At 40.9% G+C, this 25,567-nt stretch overlaps 1 long non-coding RNA gene across 1 annotated transcript in view; it reads right to left on the bottom strand.

The window, feature by feature from the left end:
- The window catches only part of LOC129348921 (uncharacterized), a 30,024-nt gene extending 12,771 nt beyond the window's left edge, over positions 1-17,253 (bottom strand). The window contains exon 1 of the long non-coding RNA XR_008601676.1: positions 16,990-17,253. This is a non-coding gene — a long non-coding RNA (uncharacterized LOC129348921). The remainder of the gene's footprint in view (positions 1-16,989) is intronic.
- Positions 17,254-25,567: the final 8,314 nt, after the last annotated feature.

Here is a 25,567-nt window from a genome sequence, read left to right as displayed (position 1 = left end):
AATCAGTATATATTAGAGTGAAATACTTACAGGCATTATTTTCTGCAAAATGACAACTTTTACTTTGATGCTTTCAATACATCTTGATCTTGTAACACTTAAAAACTCAAGTTTTGTTTGTTGGAGATGATCTGAGGTCAGTGATTGTAGAATAAAGACTCCTGGATCTGAAGGTCCAGTCTCTGGTGGATCAGAACTCCTGGATAGAAAAACACCCTGAAGACGAAAGAACCAAGAAACTCTGACAAAAGGTTGTTGAAAAGCATCAGTCCAGTTAAATCCATCATTAAGAAATGGAAGGAAGATGGAACATGAATAAGCCTGACTAGAGCAGGACGTCCATATAGATCAACTCATGTCCAGGGCTGGTCCCCGATGCAGCGGCTCGGGTTTGATTCCCGCTCATAGTCCTTTGCTGCATGTCTTCCCCCCACTCTTCTCCCTCCTTTCCTGTCTGTCTCCACTGCACCTATCAATAAAACCGAAAAAGGCAAAAAAAAAAAAAAACTTCCCTCACGCATCCCTCACTAATCTCTTTCTAGGAACTCCTTCAGAGGAGTCATAGATGTCTTGGTGGCCTCCCTCTCTAGTCTTTTTCTTTATTTCTACATTTTTGAGGAGAACCTGTTATAGTCAGAGTTCAATCAACAGGTGCTCCAGATTCAGTAATAATAAAAGGCAGTTCTTTGCACTTTAATACATATTATTACTATACAAACAGTAAACTGACCAACTTAATTACGTTCAGGTTGAGCGTGAAAGCTCACGTTTGTAATTTGTAGATTTCTACATGCACTAAATGCTTTTCTATCTTCTGTGAATGTTTTCTTTCCCTTCAAACTTTGTGCACGTCGAGAGCCTTTATTCTTGGATTTACTGTAAACATACAAACACTTTAAGTTGCCCTTTGACAAATGCAGCTTCCATCCTGTCGCGTCTCCACTACAGAGATCTCACCTTCAGAAACCTGACAGCTTTTACTTCTTCCCCTGAACTGCCACAAAGAGCTTCACCGCCCACACCAGAGCCTCCCTCTCGCTTCATAGATGTATCTGAAGAGGCTGGCAGCAGTGAGATCATTAGGAAGATGCACTTACAGGCTTCGCCGGTGAAATTCTCAGGTTGACACACTTTATCCTCTTTAATGTACTTATTTAAAGACAGAGGAGGGTGTAATTACCTTTAAATGCATACTTCAGCTCTTTGGGGACTGTCTAATTCGTTCATTTCATCTGATGAAGCACTCAGCTCCGTGCTATTCCTCAAACTGTTTGTCTTTAACAATGTTCAAGTGTTAAAATGTCAAAACCGATTTGAAAAAAAAATGTTTTAAGTTATGTTTTGCTCACTAAGGTCTACGGTGTCAAAAGCAATCACTGGTAGGTACTTTATTAACAACAATGCTGCTGTTTTTTACTGGCATGATGTCCAGAGCTTAGAAAATAAGTTGTTACACCGTAGTTTATCTGCTTAAAGGTGAGGACAAGAACATTTAAAGCAACAGGAGCTGGACTAAAGTGCTGCACAGTTAGAAAAAAGCAGCCCGTGAGACAAAAACACGACGACTAAAAGACAAATCTAAACTTAAAAAAACGATAAAATACAGAAAAATAAAAGATACAAGTCTTTGTATTTCATACCAAAGGCAAGATGTGGGTCCTCAGTAGTGACATAAAAGTCTGAAAACTTTACACATGGAATTATAAACAAAATCTATTCTTGTGTCTAAATCGCTGAACACCCAAGAGTATCTGTTTGGTAAACCTAAATGCTCTAACCAGGGTATAAAATTACAAGAGTTCTGATCAAAAAAAGGCGTTAAAAACTGATTTAAACTCCAAAAAACACGGCGTTACATGATCACGTCCTTTTCTAGTTAAAAAACAAGCAACTGTAGAGGCTGAAGAGACGACAGCTCTATCTTTTTCAAAGTCTCAACCGAAAAATGCTGATTTTGACCTCTAAGCTGATCTGACTGAAGATTTGAAGGAGCTGTCAAAGATCAAAGATGGATTTTTAGGAAGTCAAAGGGCCACCAGGGTCGACCAAACAAAACTATTTATATTTATAAGATTGAGGAAGTCCGTCCAGGTTTTGACATTTTAGAAGCAGTTCACTGCACTCCTTGCTTTTAGTTTTTAGTGGCAGATAGAGTTAGATATCATCTGCCAAACGGTGAAAAGCTACAATATCGACCACATATACAATGAAAACTGATCCAAGGTAACAAATGCACCAATCTGGTTTAGAAGCATCAGAAACAGCAGGACTTCTTAAATCAACTATTAAAAGATCAACCTGATCTGTGACATTTAAAACCAGAATAACAACTACTTAGTTCAAAAGGAAACTTTAAAATCTACTCTAAAGGTTCAATTTTTTCCTTTTGGTATGAGATTGTACTACAGCATGTTTAAAGGTAGCTGGGACACAAGAAGTACTTATAAATGAAAGAATACTTGATCCAACAATGTTCAAAAGACCTTTAAGGAGTTGAACGGGATCACTGAGGCAGCATCTACTGAACACAAAACTTTTCTGGAACCTGTGGTACATCTTTTACTATCCTGAGAATGTGGAATCTAGTCTTTAAAGATCTTTATTCCACAACGATGTATGACAGCATTCATGGTTGCTACTGCTTGTTGCTTGTTATTGACCTGGATGTGCTACCTGGAGTAGCAGAATATTGTGTAAACATAAGATCCTGATTTCTGAACTGTTTCTACAGAAAAAAACCAAAGAAACGATTTCAGACGGACAATTAGAACCCTGGATATGACGTAATCCTGGATATGGGTAAAGATTTTCCTCATTATAACAGATATAAGTTAAACCTTCCTGACTACTAAGAAGTCTGTATTGTTGTAAAACTTTCATCCCTCTGTCTGTATTTGTGCAGTAGTCCTCCCTCCCCTCTCCAGTCGAAGGTCCACCGGGACAACAATGGATCCCCAGTGTTTTATGGGAATGCTTAGGGCCGAGGCTCGCTGTAAATTTTGCCGCCGTAGAACTTTGGCTGGCAGAAACCCCATCTCTGACACCCAGTTTAATGGTCCAGCGGGCGCATCAACCCCGCTGATCGATCTCAGTCCTTCTTTCTGCCCTCTTTCTCCATCCTTCTTTAACCTCTGTCGTCCGTAAGTCATACCAGACTTTATGTCTTAAAGGCGCCATGGTGAAACAACCAACTGACCTCTGCGAGTGCTGAGATTTCTCTTTTTCCTTTGTGTGTTTTGTTTTTTACATCTCTTTCCACCCTCCACACCTCTGATCTCTGCTCTCCTGCTTTGAGTCCGGCCCATTGTTAACCATAAAAAACAGGAACTAATCACTAAAAATCGCCCACTGAAGGCTGAAAAACTTGCATTTTCTTGGCACTGTCTGGCACACGGTTGCCAATTCCTGCTCTACATCCTGCTTCCATCTGTCTTTTCCACCCCTCGGTCTTTTCCCCGCTTTCTCAGATTCTTTCCAACCCCTCCCCATCAGCATCGTCACTCCATCTTTGTCCCCCTCCATTCCAGTAAAGGGGAACATTCCAGCCAAAGCAGAGGCGACAAAAGGCCTTGTGTTGGAAAAGGCCACTTCAACAGGACCCAGCATTGTTCCCGTTTCCAGTAGCACTCGAGCCGGCTGAAATACAGACGCCAATAAAAGGCCGAGTGGGCAAAACAAGATGGTGATTGATGCGCCATGGAGGGTCGCTTGGAAAAGACGCAAGCGTTTTGTCGTGCTGCTGTTTTCTCACATTGCACAGAGTTCACATTCCTTGTTTTAACCCTGAATGTGGACGTTTAGCAGCAGAAAAGGTGGTCCGACTGAATGAGGAGTGAAACCAGGTAACAAATAGTTAAGACATAATTACTTAAGACAAACAAGAAGAATTAAGGAACTTCAAGTGTGTCTGCCTTAATTATGCACATAAAAGCCGTTACAGTCGGTTATTTGCATAAACGTCGGCAGCAGATGGACGAGGATCAGCTGCACACCACAAGTGTCATGTCAGTAATGGTAGACATATCATCGTATAAATATTTATGTTGAATTTTGCAGAAGAGTTTACATTTACACAAACGTGACTGAAAAAAACATGCACTAAATAGTTACTGTATTCGATAAACTGCAAATACTCGACTTTGGTAACCCACTGCAAGGAAACTGAAAGAAATATAAAACAAACACAGACGTTCTTTTCTGGGGATGTCTAGATGTGATAGTTTCATATTTAGTGAGTATTAGTTTCAGTATGATCATTTGATACCGCCACCATGCTTCACATCATGATGCTGCCACCACCGTGCTTCACATCATGATGCTGCCACCACCATGCTTCACATCATGATGCTGCCACCACCATGCTTCACATCATGATGCTGCCACCACCATGTTTCACATCATGATGCTGCCACCACCATGCTTCACATCATGATGCTGCCACCACCATGTTTCACATCATGATGCTGCCACCACCATGCTTCACATCATGATGCTGCCACCTCCATGTTTCACATCATGATGCTGCCACCACCATGCTTCACATCATGATGCTGCCACCTCCATGCTTCACATCATGATGCTGCCACCACCGTGCTTCACATCATGATGCTGCCACCACCATGCTTCACATCATGATGCTGCCACCACCATGCTTCACATCATGATGCTGCCACCACCATGTTTCACATCATGATGCTGCCACCACCATGCTTCACATCATGATGCTGCCACCACCATGTTTCACATCATGATGCTGCCACCACCATGCTTCACATCATGATGCTGCCACCTCCATGTTTCACATCATGATGCTGCCACCACCATGCTTCACATCATGATGCTGCCACCTCCATGCTTCACATCATGATGCTGCCACCTCCATGTTTCACATCATGATGCTGCCACCACCATGCTTCACATCATGATGCTGCCACCACGTTTCACATCATGATGCTGCCACCACCATGCTTCACATCATGATGCTGCCACCACCATGTTTCACATCATGATGCTGCCACCACCATGCTTCACATCATGATGCTGCCACCTCCATGTTTCACATCATGATGCTGCCACCACCATGCTTCACATCATGATGCTGCCACCAACAGGCTTCACATCATGATGCTGCCACCACCGTGCTTCACATCATGATGCTGCCACCACCGTGCTTCACATCATGATGCTGCCACCACCATGCTTCACATCATGATGCTGCCACCACCATGCTTCACATCATGATGCTGCCACCACGTTTCACATCATGATGCTGCCACCACCATGCTTCACATCATGATGCTGCCACCACCATGTTTCACATCATGATGCTGCCACCAACAGGCTTCAAATCATGATGATGCCACCACCGCCATGCTCCACCTGGTGGAACAACCAGGTACAGCAGCTAAACTATAATATATTTTTAAACTTATTTTGGAGTTTGTGAAGCAACAACATACCCTGTCCTCTAAAACTACATTTCAGACCCTACTGGACCTTTACAACAAATTCGCAACCACCTACATCAAATTATGGAACAGAGACTGGGATACAGCAAGGCTGTCCCAGTGCACTCTGGCTTATCTGAACAAAAATGATTTCTGCCTGGAAGTCATTGAGCTTTCTGTCAATATGAAGCCACCTGTAGTCTGAAAGAGCCACATTACACCCTACCCTCTAAAACTACATTTCAGACATTACTGGAGCTTTACAACAAGATTCATGAGCACCTACACAACATCATGGAACAGCTTGGGTGCAAAACCGCAAATCACCTACCAAGCATATTCTCTGGATTGATTTGAATAAATTTACTGCACTTGAAGTCTGTATAATCTAGGAAATATAGTATCAGACTGGGACTGAAATGACTCAGATTTGATCAGGGAGTAAATAAAAAAACTAGATCGGAGCACCCGTACGTTTGATACATTGGGTCAGTTGCAGTGAGAAGAAGTGATGCTGCTGAAAATCCAGGTTTAATGTGTGAGTTGGAGGGAGGCTGGGCTGATGCAGGGTTGTGTGTGGGCACTGTTTGTTTTGGGATTAATGATTATCCACATAAATTACAGACATCTGTTTGAAGGTGTCACTGTTTAAGTATGTGGCCTCATGCCTCTCTGGGACGTGTTTGTGGGAGAGTTGGGAGTCGGGGGAAGGCCATAATGACCTTATTTCCCACTGAAATATATGCAGGCCGAGCGCCACCACATAAACCTCCAAATAAACCTTATAAACTACGGCCCATTACCTTGAAACACACACCGTAAACACCCTTCAAACGCACACACGTCATCAGAGGAAACACACCTGCAAATGCTGCAAGTGGGAATGGATTCCTGCGTGAGAACAGTAGCGGGATATTTATTAGGGATGGCGCTGAGTCGCCGTCCTTCCAGCTCTCGGCAAACAGGCGATAAAGCTGGCGGTGCAGACAGGTTGATAGAAGTCGTCTTGGTCACAGCTGCTCTTTAAATTTAACTGGATGTTAATGGAAGAATCCAACTTTCCCTTGTCTCTCACAGAGTTGTGCTCATTAAAAAGCAGTTTTAGTTCCTTTTTTCTGCTCCAAGCTGTAACATCAGTATAATACCGAGGCTGGAAATAGACGCTAATCTCCCAGCTTCGATCCATGCAGAACTGATGTGTTGGATCATCTTCTAACCAGAGATAAAGCTTCATAAGAAAACAAGTTTTTCAGTCCATAATTCGACATTAAAATGACCACATTCCCTACAAAACCAAGACTATAATCTTTTCCTAACTTTACATGATGCCGCCACCATGTTTCCCATCATGATGCTGCCACCACCATGCTTCACATCATGATGCTGCCACCACCATGCTTCACATCATGATGCTGCCACCTCCATGCTTCACATCATGATGCTGCCACCACCATGCTTCACATCATGATGCTGCCACCACCATGCTTCACATCATGATGCTGCCACCACCATGCTTCACATCATGATGCTGCCACCACCATGCTTCACATCATGATGCTGCCACCACCATGCTTCACATCATGATGCTGCCACCTCCATGCTTCACATCATGATGCTGCCACCACCATGCTTCACATCATGATGCTGCCACCACCATGCTTCACATCATGATGCTGCCACCTCCATGCTTCACATCATGATGCTGCCACCACCATGCTTCACATCATGATGCTGCCACCACCGTGCTTCACATCATGATGCTGCCACCACTGTGCTTCATATAATGATGCTGCCACCACCATGCTTCACATCATGATGCTGCCACCACTGTGCTTCATGATGCTGCCACCTCCGTGCTTCACATCATGATGCTGCCACCACCATGCTTCACGTCATGATGCTGCCACCTCCATGCTTCACATCATGATGCTGCCACCACCATGCTTTTGATAAGTAATGAGTTTATATCAACCAGAGCTGCATGATGCTGGAAAAAACTGACTTTCTAATATTTAGTTTTTCTAAAATCTAAACTGTGGGATGAAAAATGCAGGTATTTTCAGCAGATGAATGCTTGAATAACTGTTTGGAAAGAATTCATCATTTTAGGATGACCGCAGCTGAGTGCATCTGTCTTGATAATTAAAAATAATTGTAAAAAAGCTGGATGAAGGCAGCATGGAAGCTTTTTCTTTTTAGTGTCACACTGGCAAAGGGAACCTGAATAATTTTTTGCTTTGGATGAAGTTCAGATCTGACTTTGTGTTGCTGATTCAAATGATCAAACTAATCAGTCGTGTTGCATCGTGTGGTGAAAACAACTTATTTCTGATCAGCGGCATCCCTTCTGTAGCTGGGATGTTTCCACCAAATCTTAATTTTCAGTCTTTTTCTTGTTTTGCTGTGCAGTCAGAAGTTTTCTTTTTGTATCAAGCAGCAAAAAAAGTCGTAGCGTGAAGGGGGTTGACGTCAATAATGGACAAGTTGTTTGGTTTAAAAATGTCAGAAAATGGTGAAAAAAGTCTTGTTTTGTCTCAACATATTCAGCTTACTGTCAGAGGAGGAAAGAAATCAGAAAAATATTCATATTTGAGAAGCTGAAATTAGAGAACTTAGACATTATTTTTCGAAAAAGAAATACTGATACTGATTTGTTTGGTTTAAAAATGTCAGAAAATGGTGAAAAATAGTCTTTCCCAAAGTCGAAGATGACAAAACAGTCCTTAATATTCAGTTTACAGTCACAGAGGAGGAAAGAAATCAAAAAATATTAATATTTAAGAAGCTGAAATTGGAGAATTCAGTTTTTTCTTTTAACCTTTATTCAAACTGATTAACTGAACGTAGCCGGTGATTAATTTAATTGTTTTAGCTGTAGTTTGGTGTCTTTTTGTGACTTGGTAGCTCATTTAACAACTTTTTGTTTAACTATGTTGAGATAAATAAGATTCAGAGCAGAACTTTGTCACCAAAGCAGGTTTTAGATCCCACATGAACCAGTTTTGCTCCACACTGATCCCAGTTATTTCAGTTTCTATCCTGATTTTCATCTATTTACAGTCAGATCTTCTTCGCTTTGCTAATTTTACTACATTACTGTGGCTTCAACTGCAACCAGATATGAAACTATTTCTGCCTCCGGAGCAGCGAAGGAGCTGATAAATATTCAGGTAAAAAGCCAGTTTGTGTTTTCCTGCTTCTCTTTGACGTTCTTCTCCTCCTCATCAATCCATACCTCCTCCTCCATCGCTGCCCTTTTCCCTTCAGAAGCCCTTTCTTTCCCCTCTCATGCAGCCCGTCATTAGATGTAATTTGTCTTGCGGTGGGTCTGATGTGCAGGAGGTGAGGCCGCTGTATAAACCACTTACATCCACTAGAAGGGCATTTTCTTCGGCCTTCGCTGGAAAATAACAGCGAATGCAGGGAGCCGCACTTATTTAAGCAACTTTACCTGCAGCGGGAAACGAATCCAGCCGATAATGGAAGCAGACGTGAGGCTACAGCGACTGTAATAACCCATATATACACAGATTCACTTTGTTTTCTCTGGATTTGTCTTGAAATAGAGAAGCTACGTTGGTTTATAAACCGAAATCCCAAACAAAATAGGCTTTAAACACAAGATTCTAAAAGAAAAACTTCCAAATTAGCTGCAAATCCATAAAACACAACTAAAAAGACTCGTCCAAAATGACTAAAACCTTCTCAAATATGAATCCAGACTCATTCAAAATTACTAAAACCTTCTCAAATATGATTCCAGAGTCGTTCAAAATGACTAAAACCTTCTCAAAATTATTCTAAAACATGCAAATAGACGAAAGTAGGTGCAAAAATAACACGTCCTTGTCTGCACTGTTCTGCTTCTAGCTGCACACATCATTACAAATACATAAAACTAGACTCAAAATGTGCCCACAATGACACAAATCTTGTCAATAATTACCCCAAAATAGTCCAGATTGACAAGAATTTCTCTAAAATTTTGCAAATTGTGTCCAAAATGACATGAAATTCGTCCAAAATGACTTAAGTTTATCCAAAATTGATGCAAAATGACAGAAAAGTTGAAAATAACTAAAATGCGTCAAAAATAAAACCAAATTGTGTCCTTAATGACTACAACATTCTCAGAATGACTCAAAATTTGTCTAAAATAATTTGAATCTTGTCAAAAATATTTTTCTGAATGTCCCAAATGACTAAAATTTCTCCAAGATTCCTAAAATGTGTCAAAAATTAGGTGAAGTCCATCCAAAATGACCTAAATTTATCCAAAATTAGTCCAAACCGACTAAAACCTGTCCAAAGATGTTTGTCAGAAAGTTACTCGAAGTGTATCTACATGGATTTAATCACATTTTTGACAAAAATCTCCAAAAACACAGTCTTTGGTCGACATTTCACCAACTGTTGCTCCCTCTACCATCAGTACGGTTGGATGGGTGGCAAATATAGCAAGACAAGGTTCCAATTTGCTGATATTTTAACATTCCAAAGGGGTGATGAGGACTGATTCATAGAAAAACTGGTGCGATTCAAGGATAAAAACATAAAACTGGAAGCACAGGGCGATAACTCAGAGAAACATAAACCCTCCCTGTGTGCTGACCGTCTTCCCTCGGGCTGAAGTCGGTGAACTTCAGTAAATGTTTGATCTGTTTTCGCCTCTTGGGGCCGCTGGAGTGATGAGCTGTGAGGTGTAAATTTACAGAAAAAGACGATTCCAACGTCCTGCTGTGGGTTTGTTTGCAGTGCGGAGGCTGGCTCAGCAGGTTGCAGCAGCAGCTCGGCTTGCATCACCTTGTTTCCTGAGTTGCATCATATAATCATTTGGGTTCGGTAAACAAGGAGTGGAGCTGTTCAGTTCTGACTGCTGCTGTATCCTGGACAGTCTGCCAAAGACCACCAAGGTATTAGAGATTAACACTTTAAGCAATGAAGATTCTTCCAGTTTTTACAATTTCAGGCTGATAAATGGTTTCATTTTGGAGATTTTTTTAAAGATAGCGTACCTTTCAAATCCACTGGTGCGGAAAATATATCATTAGAATTTTAAATTGTCTCACTGTCCCACTTGTTATTAATGGAAGTCTTAAGTGTTGGTCTGAAGACTATCTGAGGCAGGTTTTAAATATAAAATCTTTTATTTATACATGAATCCATGTATTAATAAAGTAGTTTCATATTTAAAACCAGAGAGCCTCAGAAACTCTTTGGACTGCCATCCAACACTTTCATTAATAACAAGTGGGACAAGCATTAAGGTCCAAGCACCAAGGGAAGACCCCATTGAAACCCATGTGATTGTTACTATACTTTCTGAGTCGGATGAAATAAATGCATTGTTTGAGGCCCTAAAAATACCCAAAAGCATGTGAAAATTTGCACACACATCAGGATTGGCAAAAAAATTTGATATTTTAAAGGAATGGCTCAAAAGTGCTCCCTTATTACGACCAGTACATGTGACCTAGACTTATGAAATTTGGTACATATGTGGAACTTGTCAAGACGCACAAAAATGTAATTGACACCCATGCCCAAAACACAACAGGAAGTCGGCCATTTTGATTTATTTGTCATATTTTGGACGATTTTGGGTCATTTCTGGACATTTTTAAAAGCTACGAACTCAAACAGGGCCATGAAACAGGAAGTGCTGTCTAAAGAGCCTGTACATGCTCCAATCTGCCTGAAACATTACATGTTTGATCACAGTTCAGCCTTTGTCACATCCATAGGCCAAAATACACTCTCAGTCACAGCGTCACCTGGTGGACATGCTTGGATTGGCTGACCAGCAAGGACCTGATCAATGCTGCTTGCAGTTTTAATTAAATGTATATACATGGATGGATACGTATTTTGACTAAAATATAGACTTTGGCCGACATTTCACCAACTTTAGAGGCTGTAACATCAGTAGAATCTGATGTCTTAAAGTTTGTCTGAAAGATTTTAGACATTTGTACTAAATGTTGATGTGAACTTATTGGTAGGAAATTAAATTAGATGTTATTATAAGTACAGAGCTTCAAGCTGCTTCCGTGTTGAAATTTAACAACATATGAGTCTGATTTTGCCTGAATGAATGTTCCCATATAAACCGCAACATATTTCCTGAATTCTGTCTGAATTTACGGACCTGAAAGTAAATTAATATCTGTCATTATCCTCCCAAAACACTCAGCGGTTGCCCACACAAGATGCACAAAACGCCTTTCTGAAGCGCCTTTGATAACGTTGGACCCGAAGCTAAACGAAGCGGAGGCTAACGAGCATTGACTCGGCTGTGACTCCGTCAGAAGAAGGAATCTGATGGAGTTGGTGGAGTTCAGCCGGTATCAGCATCAGCAGGGCTTCCAGCTCTGTGGCTTCCAGGCTTGGCTTCACGCTGCCCAAACCAATCTCACGCCAAATGAGAGGAAGCCTCTTTTATGAGAAAACTGTTATCAAACTGTCCTCCTCTGCAAACACACAGTGAAGTCTGAACAACACAATCCAACAGCAGCATCATGAGAGAGCACAAAGCAGGAAATCACTCCCAGAAAGATCTCTCCAAAATCACACAACTCCTCTAATTAAATCTGAGTTTTCCTCATTCTGTTTGCTCCAGACTATCAGATGTGTCGCAAAATGAAACGTCCAGAAAAACAGAATGCCGTGATGAAGATTACTGAGACTCAAGAAGAAAAAGAAAAGAGCTGAAGTTTAAATTGTTGCTTCCAGCTGTTTGTGGGAAACTTTCATCAAAGTTTATTAAAAACCTGCAGCATCAATATAAGACAGAGAGTTACGTCCATCCAGCAGAAACCTTATTTACTGTTTATAAACTTTAAAGACGTCACCGGCACAAACTTTCACCTTGTTGTCTTTAAAACATTTCTGTAGAACTTCGTCTGGATGGAAATCAAATCTTCTCCAAGTCTCAGTTCTTTTCAGATCAGGTTGTCCTCCAGGATTCCTCTAGATTTTGCTGCATTCGTTTGCCCTCTACCTTTACAAGCCTTCCAGGACCTGCTGCTGAGAAACATCATGATGATGCCACCACCATGCTTCACGTCATGATGCTGCCACCACCATGCTTCACGTCATGATGCTGCCACCACCGTGCTTCACGTCATGATGCTGCCACCACCATGCTTCACGTCATGATGCTGCCACCACCGTGCTTCACGTCATGATGCTGCCACCACCGTGCTTCACGTCATGATGCTGCCACCACCGTGCTTCACGTCATGATGCTGCCACCACCGTGCTTCACGTCATGATGCTGCCACCACCGTGCTTCACGTCATGATGCTGCCACCACCGTGCTTCACATCATGATGCTGCCACCACCGTGCTTCACGTCATGATGCTGCCACCACCGTGCTTCACATCATGATGCTGCCACCACCGTGCTTCACGTCATGATGCTGCCACCACCGTGCTTCACATCATGATGCTGCCACCACCGTGCTTCACATCATGATGCTGCCACCACCGTGCTTCACGTCATGATGCTGCCACCACCATGCTTCACATCATGATGCTGCCACCACCGTGCTTCACATCATGATGCTGCCACCACCGTGCTTCACATCATGATGCTGCCACCACCATGCTTCACATCATGATGCTGCCACCACCGTGCTTCACATCATGATGCTGCCACCACCGTGCTTCACACCATGATGCTGCCACCACCATGCTTCACATCATGATGCTGCCACCACCGTGCTTCACAGTGGGGATGATGTGTTTGTGATGATGTTCACTATTTGGTGTCCATCAAACATATCATCTATTCTGATGGTCATAAAGCTCCATCCTGGTCTCCTCAGACCAAAGAACCTTCTTCCAGGTGTCTTCAGAGTCTCCACATGTCTTCTGGTGAACTCTAGTCCAGATTTAATTGGAGCTTTTTCCATCAGAGTCTTTCTCTTTGTCTCCATAAAGCTTTGACTGGTGAAGAACAGACAACAGTTGTTGGATGAACAGTCTCTAACATCTCAGCTGCTGAAGCTGGAACTCCTTCAGAGGAGTCATAGGTGTCTTGGTGGCCTCCCTCACTAGTCTCTTTCTTCTCGGTCTCTCAGGTCTTGAGGACGTCCTGCTCTAGTCAGATTTATTCATGTTCTAGCTTCCTTCCATTTCTTAATGATGGATTTAACTGGACTCCAGGAGATCTTCAGGAACTTGGAAATGTTCTTGTATCGTTCTGACTGATGCTTTTCAACAACCTTTTCTCAGATTTTCTTGGAGTGTTCTTTAGTCTTCATGGTGTAGTTCTATCCAGGAGGACTGATCCACCAGAGACTGGACCTTCAGATGCAGATGTCTTTTTATTACCGTCACAGAAACACAATCACTGATCTCAGATGGTCCATTTACCAACAGTGGAACTTCTAGATATGTTTTTTGTAGCTTTAAAGAGTGACAACTGAGGACACCAAGACTAAGTGGACAGCCTCTGTAAATACTCATTCTCGTGTTGCTGCTGGAGAAGAAATAAAATCTGTTGTTTATCAATAAAAACTTCATAAATACAAAAACATGCACATTAATTAAGGGAAGCCACCCAGCAGCAGCAGCAGCAGCAGCAGCATCACACGCAGACTGAAAACAGCTTTTTCATGCCAGTCCAGCAGAAGCTCTCTGAAACCTACTTTCACAGAGAAAATGAAAACAGTGCTTGCTTCAAGTCGGTTTAATTATTAGTAATCTTTGATGTGAGCTCTGGAGAACGTCCCATCTGGGGTCACTTTCAGTTCGCTTTGATGCTAAATGAGTTATAAGCATCTCAGAAATTCACATAAAGCATAATAATGTTTAATCTTCCAGATGGACAGACGTATGCAAGTTATTCACACGTTCAAACACTGAACTTCAAGTGGTCATTCTTTCTAAAAGCCTCTACATGTATCCTATATATAAGATTATTAGCACTTTTATTATAACTTTGAGTCAATTTCTTGAGCAAATACAGTCATGGAAAAAATGATTAGACCACTCTTGTTTTCTTCAATTTCTTGTTCATTTTAATGCCTGGTACCACTAAAGGTACATTTGTTTGGACAAATATAATGAGAACAACAAAAATAGCCCATAGTAGTTTAATTTCAGAGCTGATATCAGACATTTTCCATGGTTTTCTTGCTAATAACCAAAACCCCTTCAGTTCTTCCATCAGTATCTATGGCATTGTTCTGATAAAAACAGCTTTTAGGGTTCCATGTTTTCTTTTCTGTCTGTTTTAGTCCCATGATCCACACAGGAGTTAGTACTGATTCATAACCATTGTTTCTGATGACTGCAGCCATGCATCTTGGCTGCTGTCCACCAGCTTCTGATCACAGCAGCCCATTCCTGTTGCACTCATTCTAACTAACCTGCTTTGTTTTGGCCTTGTGGTTTTCCATTTAGCATCTGATGGTTTTCCACAGGTTTTCAGCTGGATTTAGATCTGGTGATTGAGCAACCAAGGCATGGCTCCAATGTTCTGGTTCTCCAACCAGGCTTTAACTGACCTTGTCTTGTTGGAAAATCCAGTCATTGGAGGCAGGAAAGAGTTTTCCAGCTGATGGAAGAAGACTGTTTTCTAGAGTAACCCCAAACATGATCTGGTTCATTCACCCTGTTCCATCCAGACTGAAACTACCCCAGATGGTCACTGATCTACCTCCATGTTTTACTGTAGGGGCAGACAGTCTGGTCTGTAGCTTCTCCAGGCTTCCTCCTAACCAGATAATTCTTTAGTTTTAGGCATTATGTGAGAGCTGACAACTTCTGAGTTGTGCTACAGCTTGAATGTCAGCAGGAAACCACTGTAGACCTTTGCATGTGTGCAGTGCTGCTGATGACATGAAATGTCCTCTTATAGACCCTGGAATACAATGAAGCTGTAGGATGTCCAATAGGATTTTAAACACTGTGGAATCAGCTGCATTTTTTGTCATGTTCATTGTATTCTTCAGGAAATATACCTTTAGTGGTACCAGGCATTGAAATGAATTGAAGAAAACAAGGGTGGTCTGATCATTTTTTCCATGACTGTATCACTTATTCCACATTAGGTTTTGCAGTTTCCATTCATTACTAGTATTTTTAGATGTTCTATTTCTTTCTAAATCTCATATCAGTCTCACTACAGGTTGGAAAACATGGAAACTTATTCTAAAGTATTTATTTGTGTTGTGGAAAAGCTTCCCTCGGCATCACATCTTCCTTTGGTTGTGAACTACGATGCTAACTCTACATTTTTCCATCAAAGCCTGAATAAACAGCCTCTTTATGCCTCATAGGTACAAATTATAACCTCTTTTTCTCTGCATGCTGCAGCACCACTGGATAATTGGATGGTCTGAGCTTTCATGTACACAAACCTCGGAGAAGCGACGGATCTTTTGCTGTGTTTGAGTCAGTAAACTGCTCCTGAAAAGGGCGAGGACTTTCAAGTGAGCATCACACTGAGAGGGTAAATGTTAAATTGATTCAACACAGTTCTTATTCCATAGCAGCCTCTGATGTCTCGATGTGTTTCTGTAATTTAATTAGATGGTTTCATGACACGAGAACACAAGACGATGTAAAACAACAAAAATGTGAGAATATGACCAAAAAAGAGACATAAAATGGCAACAAAGGCATGTAAAATGAACAAATGATAGACAAAATTACCCAAATATGACACAAAAAGACCACAAAAAACATGTATGACTAAAATACAACGCAAAATGACAAATAAAATATATATAAATATTGACAATATGAAAAGAGAAAGATAAAATGGCAGCAAAGACATTCAAAATGAAGAAATCGGTTGCGAAATGACCGAAATATGACACAAAAGTGACGCAAAACTATGTTTGGACATATTTTTGTGTTATTTGGAACAAGTTTGGGGTCATTTTGGACAAGTTTTCAGTCATTTTGGACATATTTTACGTTATTTAGGAAAAGTTGGGAGTCATTTTGAACACGTCTTAAGTCATTTTAGACAAATCTTGAGTCATATTAGACATGTATTCAGTCATTTTGGACAAGTTTATGATCATTTTGGACAGATTTAGGGTCATTTTGGACACATTTTACGTCATTTTGCACAAGTTATGAGTCATTGTAGACAGGTTTTGAGTCATGTTGGACAAGTTTAGGGGAAATTTTGGACAATTTACAAGTCATTCTGGACAAGTTTTGTGTCATTTTGGACAATTAGTTTGTCATTTTAGACAGGTTTTGAGTCATTTTGTACATATTTTGCATTATTTGTGACAAATTTTGAGTCAATGTGGACAAGTTTGTAGTCATTTTGGACAAGTTTAGGGTTTTTTGGACACATTTTGCATTATTTAGGACAAGTCTTGAAAAACTCTGACCAGGTTTTAAGTCATTCTGGACACATTTTGAGTAAAGTGTATTGAGGAAAGTTAGAGTTGGATTATCAGAAGACTTTGGGTGGTAACTAAGTCAAACATGGACAGATTTGGACGGTGATTTGAGGCTTGATGGCTAAGTTTGAGATACAAACCAGCATTTACAGTGTGAAAATAAATACCTGGAGTCTTGAAGATCGGCTGAAGACTTCCCGTTTGCTTTTCCGTCGATTTCAAATCTCGATTTCCATCCTAGACCATCTCAGAAGGAAGACCATGGAAGTCAGTGGATTCAAACATCCCTAAAAACAAAGGAAACCCTCGTCTGAGTCGGTGTCTCCACATTTCTCTGGATCTTTTCTTTTCTCTAAAAGCAGCTTAAAGATGTTTCGTCTCGGCGGCGAGGACGGGGGATTACGTATTGATTCGATATCAGGTAAAATCACAGACGGACTCATCAGAAAACATGGACGAATCGATCTCTAATAAATCATACATCAAATGGCGTGAAAGTGGTTGGAGAGTACAAGGATTTCTTTTGTTTTTTTGTTGGTGGAGGATGGAAGTGGTACAAATGAGAAGAGAGCAGAAAGATGGAGAGGGAAAAGACAAACATGGAGGTGAATGCAGATAGTTTCCCTCCTTGTCTCCTTTGGAAAGATGTTTGGGCAAGTTTTGGAAAAATTTTCAATTACTTACAGCAACCTTTTCATCTTGGACACATTTTGAGTCATTTTGGACACATTTTGGAGAAGTTTTAAGTCATTTTGGACACTTTTTAAATTATTTTTCGCCAAGTTTTGAGTCATTTTGGACACATTTTGAGTCATTCTGGATACATTTTGAGTCATTTTGGACACATTTTGAGTCATTTTGGACACATTTTGAATCATTTTGGATACATTTTGAGTCATTTTGGACAAGTTTTGAGTTCCTTTTTGCATAGTTTTCTGTCATTTTGGACATGTTTTGAGTCTTTGTGGACACATCTGGAGTCATTTTGGACATGTATTGGGCACATTTTGAGTCATTTTGGACATGTTTTGCATAATTTTTGACACAGTTTGAGTTATTTTGTACAAGCTTTGAGTCATTTAGGACACATTTTTTAGTTTGTACAATTTTTCCGTAATTTTGGACAAGTTTTGCCTCATTTTGGTCACTTTTTGAGTCATTTTGGGCATGGTTTAAGTCATTTTGGAGAAGTTGGATAGGTTTTGAATTGTTTTGGACACATTCTGACTCATTGTTGACAGGTTTTCTACCATTTTAGATAGGTTTTGATTAATTTTGGACAATTTTCTAATAATTTAAAGTTTTGAGTCATTTAGAACAAGCTTTTTTATTTTGGACAATTTTGAAATCATTTTGGACGTGCTATGAGTCATTTTGGACAAGTTTAGAGTGATTTAGGACAGGTTTCTTTTTTATTTTGTACAATTCTCAAGTCATTTTGTACAAGTTTCTTTTTATTTTGGTCAATTTTCTCATAATTTTGACAAGAACTGAGTAATTTCAGCCAAATTTTGAGTCATTTTTGACGTCTTTTTTTACCTTTTTGGATGGGCTTTGATTTGTTGGGAGGACGAAAGTGAGCGATTGAAGAAAAAATGGTGGAGATTTACAGGGGAGCTGTGCAGAAAGGTGTGATGGCTACAGATAACCAGGGAAAAGACAGAAACATGGAGGCGAATGCAGATTCCAGTCAACATTCACAGTCAATTTCCCTCCTTGTCTCCTTGAATTGCCTTTAACAAGGCGGCGGACGGACAAATAAGACGGAACACCGCGGCACAGAAAATTACAGCAAACAGCAGCAAATCTAATATTCATTTCACACCTTCGCTCTAATTTCAGGCACATTACAATCAATAGGCAGGTTCGCCGCTGCCAAGTCCTTCTCCGCCTCGCAGTTCCTGCTGCAGGCAAATAGAATAATATGCAAATAACACGGGAAAAAACAAGATAACAAGAGTGCAATTATAAAAACCTGGAACGCTGCCGAGATAGGTTTGTCTGCGGCCCAGAATGTGATGTTGGGAAGAACCTGGGGAAAGAAAAGACTCACGAAAACACAATTCTGCTTTGTTCAGTTGAGTCTCATGCTGGATAGACATTTAGGACAACTTTTGAGTCATTGCGGACAATTTACTAGTCAGTTTGGACATCTTTTGCATAATTTTGGACACATTTTGTGTCATTTTAAGTTGAGAGTCCTTTTGGACAAGTTTTGAGTCACTGTGGACAAATCTTAAGTCATTTTGGACAGGTTATGACTCATTTTGGAGAAATTACAAGTTATGTTGGACACATTTTGAGTCATTGTGGAGAGGTTTTGAGTCACTTTGGACAAGTTTTGAATCATTGAGGTGATAGGTTTTATATCATTTTGGAGAACAAACATTTTGGACACATTTTGCATCATTTGTTTTGAGTTATTCTGGACATGTTTGAGTAATTTTGAACAGTTTGGGACAAATCTTTAGTCATTTTGGACAAGTTTTGAGTTATTTTGGACAAATTAAGAGTCATTTTGTACAAGCTATGAGTCATTGTGGACATGTTTTGAGTCAATGTGGACAAGTTTTGAGTCATTCTGGAGAAGTTAAGAGTCATTGTGGGCAATTTACAAGTCATTTTGCACAACTTCTGAGTTAGTCTGGACAAATTATGAGTCATTGTGGACAAGTTATGAATCATTTTGGACATTTTACAAGTCATTTTGAACACGTTTGTGTCATTTTTGACAAATTTTGAGTCATTCTGGAGACATTTTGATAAATTTCGGACACATTTTGAACAATTTTGGACGAGTGACTTATTTTGGACAAATTACAATCCATTTTGGACAATTTAGAGTCATTTTGGAGATGTTTTCAGTCATTTTGGACAAGCTTTGAGTCGTTCTGGAGACATTTTGTGTCTTTTTGGACAAGTTATGAGTCATTTTGGACAAGTTATTAGTCATTTTGGACAATTATAAGTCATTTTGGACAATTATAAGTCATTTTGGAGACGTTTTGAGTCTTTCCGGACAGGTCTTGAGTAATTTTGGACACGTTTTGAGTCATTGTGGACATGCTTTATGTCATTTTGGACGACTTTGAGTTAGTCTGGACAACTTTAGAATCATTCTGGACAGGTTTTGTGTCATTTTGGAGAAGTTAAAAGTCATTTTGGACAAGTTTTGCATCAGAGAATGTGATGTTTGGAAGAATTTGGAGAAAGAAAAGACTCGAACACTCAGTTCTGCTTTGTTTAGTGGAGTCTTCGCCGTAGTCGGAGGTAAATGTGATGAAGACGGGCCAGCAGAGGGAGAGCAGACAGGAGAGGACAGCTGTAAAATACTGCCACTCTTTACACTGTGTGTGCTGGAAAGGATAGCCGAGGCGAGGACGAGACAGCATGATGGATGGACGAATGGAGCCGCCGACGGAGGGAGGGAAGGTGAGGCCAGGTGAGGGGAGGAGGAAGGAGAGGTGAGATTAGCAGAGACAGCCCAGATGAAAGATGAGGCAGGGAGGGAAGGTCAGAGGAGAAGAAAGGAGGGAAAAGAAGGGATCAATGAGGGAAAGGAGGCGGCTACATTTACTTCACGAGTGGACGGAGATGCTGAGAGGATCTGATGGAGGGAATTCACACGACAGAATCCAGTCAGAGCTTCAGATGTTCCCCACTGTTTCAGCAACCAGGGACTTCCTGTCACCATTTATACAGATCTATGAGAGAAGACTCGCTAAGCTGGCTGATAGAAATAAATAAATAAGGAAAAAACTAGCGCCACCTGGAGAGACTTTTTTTTCTCACAATTTTCAAGTCATTTTGGACAAATTTTAATCCATATAGGACGACTTTTGGGTGATTTTGGACCAATATTGAGTCATTTTAGACCAAAATTGAGTCATTTTGGTCAGGTTTTGAGTCATTTTGGACACATTTTGTGTCATTTTGGACACATTTGAGTCATTTTACAAACGTTTTGAGTCATTTTAGACACGTTTTGAGTCATTTTGGACCAATATTGAGTCATTTTGGAAACATTTTGAGTCATTTTGAACAAATATTGTGTCATTATGGACAAGTTTTTGTTCATTCTGGACACATTTCCATGAGTCATTCTTGACAAATTTCTTCTTCTTTGACGAATTCTTAAATTCGGAAAATTTTCACTTGGTCAAAGTTTTTTTTCCTTTTTCACAATTTCATTCATTTAGTCATTTAGTTTAGACTTTAAACAAAAAGTGAGTCATGGAAAAATCTGGCTTTTTTGAGGAAGATTTACAAACAAATTTTGAGTCATTCTGGACAATTTTTCACTCATTTACAAGAGTTTTTGAAAAAAAATGTTTTAAATTTCAAATAAGGTTTGAGTCGCTTTAGACAACTTTGGAGTCATTTCGGACAGGTTTCTATTGAATTTGGAGAATTTTTAAGACATTTTGGACACGTTTTGCATCATTTTGGACAATTTTTTGCTTCCTTTTGGACCAGTTTCTTTGAATTTGTACAATTTTCTGGTCATTTTGGACAAGAGTTGAGTCATTTGAGACAAGTTTTTTCATTTTGGGCAATTTCTGAGTAATTCTGGACAAACATTGTCGTTTAGGATGAGTTTGTCAGTTTAAGAAGCTTTGAAAAACACATCTGTAGGGACAAGAATTGTTTTAATTTTTCTGCTTGGTTACTGGTCTTTTTGAGGTTGCAATGTTTTAACTGATGGTTTATTTCTTTTACTGTTTTATGTCATGTTCTGTGTATTTTAATGCTTTCCTGTATCCATAGACATGTCTAGAGACAGATAAAGTTAGACTGATCCAGAGACACCAATGAGACGTATTAATATGAAACACAGCAGCCTGAAATAAACTGGAATAATAGATGGAAATAAGAGAGAACAAGACAAGACGAGTGTGAAAACTAAAGAGAATAGTGTAGAGACAGAGGACAGGACAGAGTAAAACAGCAGATCTACCTTCATACTGGGACAGAGGAGACGAGCTCATGACTGATGGACGGTGAAATGAGAGAATGCAGAGACGACAGACAGACAGAAATGACAAAAAGGTGAATGGATGGACGTCACATGACGTGATGGATGAACGGATGGAGGGAGGACGGCTGGACAAGGACGACCAACACACACACACTGTCCAACACACACACACGCTGTCCAACACACACACACACTGTCCAACACACACACACGCTGTCCAACACACACACACATACGCTGTCCAACACACACACACGCTGTCCAACACACACACACACGCTGTCCAACACACACACATACGCTGTCCAACACACACACACGCTGTCCAACACACACACACTCTGTCCAACACACACACACATACGCTGTCCAACACACACACACGCTGTCCAACACACACACACGCTGTCCAACACACACACACACACGCTGTCCAACACACACACACACACACACGCTGTCCAACACACACACACACACGCTGTCCAACACACACACACTCTGTCCAACACACACACACACGCTGTCCAACACACACACACACTCTGTCCAACACACACACACACACTCTGTCCAACACACACACACACACTCTGTCCAACACACACACATGCTTTCCAACACACACACACACGCTGTCCAACACACACACACACGCTGTCCAACACACACACACGCTGTCCAACACACACACACACACACACTGTCCAACACACACACACACACTGTCCAACACACACACACGCTGTCCAACACACACACACACACACACTGTCCAACACACACACACTCTGTCCAACACACACACACACACACTGTCCAACACACACACACTGTCCAACACACACACACACACGCTGTCCAACACACACACACGCTGTCCAACACACACACACACGCTGTCCAACACACACACACGCTGTCCAACACACACACACACACACGCTGTCCAACACACACACACACACACACTGTCCAACACACACACACACACACGCTGTCCAACACACACACACGCTGTCCAACACACACACACACACACTGTCCAACACACACACACACACACTGTCCAACACACACACACACACACGCTGTCCAACACACACACACACACTGTCCAACACACACACACACACACTGTCCAACACACACACACACACTCTGTCCAACACACACACACACACGCTGTCCAACACACACACTGTCCAACACACACACATGCTGTCCAACACACACACACACACACACGCTGTCCAACACACACACACACACACACTGTCCAACACACACACACACACACGCTGTCCAACACACACACATGCTGTCCAACACACACACACTCTGTCCAACACACACACACACTGTCCAACACACACACTGTCCAACACACACACATGCTGTCCAACACACACACATGCTGTCCAACACACACACACATGCTGTCCAACACACACACACTCTGTCCAACACACACACACACGCTCTGTCCAACACAGACACACGCTGTCCAACACACACACTGTCCAACACACACACATGCTGTCCAACACACACACACTCTGTCCAACACACACACACACACGCTGTCCAACACACACACGCGCTGTCCAACACACACACATGCTGTCCAACACACACACACACTCTGTCCAACACACACACACGCGCTGTCCAACACACACACACACTGTCCAACACACACACACATTCACTTAGAAAACAAAGAAGTCATTTTGGACAAATTTTATGTCATTTTTGACAGGTTTTGCATTGTGTTGGACACGTTTTGTGTCATTTTAGACAAATTTTATGTCATTTAGGACACATTTTGCGTAATTTTGGACACATTTTTTGTCTTTCTGGTCACGTTTTGTGTCATTCTGGATGACTTTTGCGTCATTTTGGACAAATTTTGAGTCATTTTGGACAAGTTTTGTGTTATTTGAGACATGTTTTGAGTCATCTTGGAGAAGTTAAGTCAATTTGGACAACTTTTGTGTCATTGTGGATAAGATTTCAGTCATTTTGGACACATTTTGAGTCATTTTGGACAAGTTTTGCATCACTTTGGACAAGCCGGCGAACACACACTCTGTCCAACACACACACATGCACTTAGACAACAAAGGAGGCCGTGGAAGTGTTGACCTTTTAACTCGATTTCCTCGGTAATACAAAGGCTGGTGAGCCATTGAGGGAAAGAGCGTCTTTTCAGAGCAGCAGCTGGAGACGTCGGCGGGACGTCCGTGTTCAATATGGCTGACCTTTCCCTAATGGCCTCCGCCGCTAATGCAGCCTGGATGAAAACCGGAGCGCCGTCTGAAGTTCAGCGTCGCTAAAAGGGAACGATCAGGACCTGCACAGCGGCGCTCTTCTTTTGTTTACCGCCGCTTTCTCTTCCTGCTTCTTTAATTTTATTTTGTTGTCGTCTCTAAAACGGTGGAAAAACATTCACTTCCCTCTGTTTTCGCTCCGTTCCGTCTTTCTCCGTGTGAATATTTCAGACGTTGGAAGATCAAAAGCGGCGCCTGCAGACACAATCAGCAGCAGCCGAGTCCAGAATCAAAGAAGAAACAGCGTCGGACCGCAGGGATTCATTCAACCAGCGACCCGAACAGAGACTTCATGTCCAACGCCTCACCTCAGCGCTGACCTCCACCCTGAGTCCAGATCGGACAGACGGATTGTGTCTCATCTCTGCAGCTTCTTCAGGACAGTTTGAATCTTTCTGAAACTGTGAGAGTCTGTCGATACGACTCAATGACATCAAGTTTAATGGACAAGATCACTAACGGAGTTAAATTAACGTCCGTATCAGGAGGAGTTAGATGGAAAACAAAACAACTGGAAACAAAAAGACTGAAAACAAAAAGACAGAAAACAAAACGTGATTCATGGAAAAGTCTGGCTTTTATTGGGAGGGTTTATGGGCAAATTTTGAGTCATAACAAACTAATTTTGAGTTTTTCTGGACAACTTTTCACTCTCATACAAGAGTTTTTTTTATTTTGTACATATGTAAAAAGGTCCTCTTAAATTTGTCAATTTTCTGGTCATTTTAGACGAGTCATTTTGGACAAATTTTGCATCATTTTGGACAAAAATTGTACAACTTTCTGGTAATTTTGGACAAGAATCGAGTCATTTTGGACATGTTTTGCATAATTTTTGACACATTTTGAGTCAATTTGGACAATTTACAAATCATTTAGGACACGTTTGGAGTCATTTTGGACATGTTTTGAGTCATTGTGAACAAGCTTCTATGATATTTGTACAAGTTTTGAGAATTCTGGACAATTTACGAATCATTTTGGACAAGTTATGAGTCATTTTAGACACGTTTCTTTAAATTTGTACAATTTTCAAATCATTTTGGACAAAAATTGAGTAATTTTGAGTAATTTTAGACAATTTTCGCTTCATCTTGGACACGCTACAAGTCATTTTGGGCAAGTTACGAGTTATTTTGGACAAATTAAGAGTCATTGTGGACAATGACTAGTTTTTTCATAAATCATTTAAAATGTTGGTGGATTACAACATAGACCATTATGAGAATTGTTGCAGGTCAATTCAGTTTGATGGTCAAGTGACTACATGTCCAAATTACCAAACCTTGCCAAACATGAAAAATGTATAAAAAATCTGTGTGAAATTACTCAAAACTTGTTCAAAATGCCAAAATATTTGTCCAAAGTGAATCAAAGTGTGTCTAAAATGACCCAAAAACATGTCCAAAGTGACTCAAAACCCATCCAACATGC

This window comes from Amphiprion ocellaris, chromosome 5, assembly GCF_022539595.1.
Source record: "Amphiprion ocellaris isolate individual 3 ecotype Okinawa chromosome 5, ASM2253959v1, whole genome shotgun sequence".
NCBI lineage: Eukaryota > Metazoa > Chordata > Actinopteri > Pomacentridae > Amphiprion > Amphiprion ocellaris.
This window is presented reverse-complemented; position numbering and strand designations above follow the sequence as displayed.